The following is a 312-nucleotide window of genomic DNA, read 5'->3' as shown; positions in this document are numbered from 1 at the left end:
GGTGGCGTGGTGTGTGTGTGTGTTGCAAGCGATCGAGTGAAGTGTAATCATCATCATTCTCTGCTAGTCTATTAGGATGTCTCTTCTGGCGCATCGCTTTCGTTCGCTGTAGGAGCGTGGCTTCCCGCGTCGCGCCCTGTGTACATTGTAGCAGCACACGTCGTTGTCGCGGTGCGAACGCATAGTCGCTCGTGGCGCATTGGTTTTTCAGCAGTGAATATCAAAACGGACTGGGCAGTATTGGGACTGCTCTTTACTATATGTTGTGACGTTAATTTTTAACGCCACAAAAGTCCCGATATAGTACTCGCG

Source organism: Cephus cinctus, unplaced genomic scaffold (assembly GCF_000341935.2).
Source record: "Cephus cinctus unplaced genomic scaffold, Ccin1 Ccin1_scaffold0314, whole genome shotgun sequence".
NCBI classification, from domain to species: domain Eukaryota; kingdom Metazoa; phylum Arthropoda; class Insecta; order Hymenoptera; family Cephidae; genus Cephus; species Cephus cinctus.
This window is presented reverse-complemented; position numbering follows the sequence as displayed.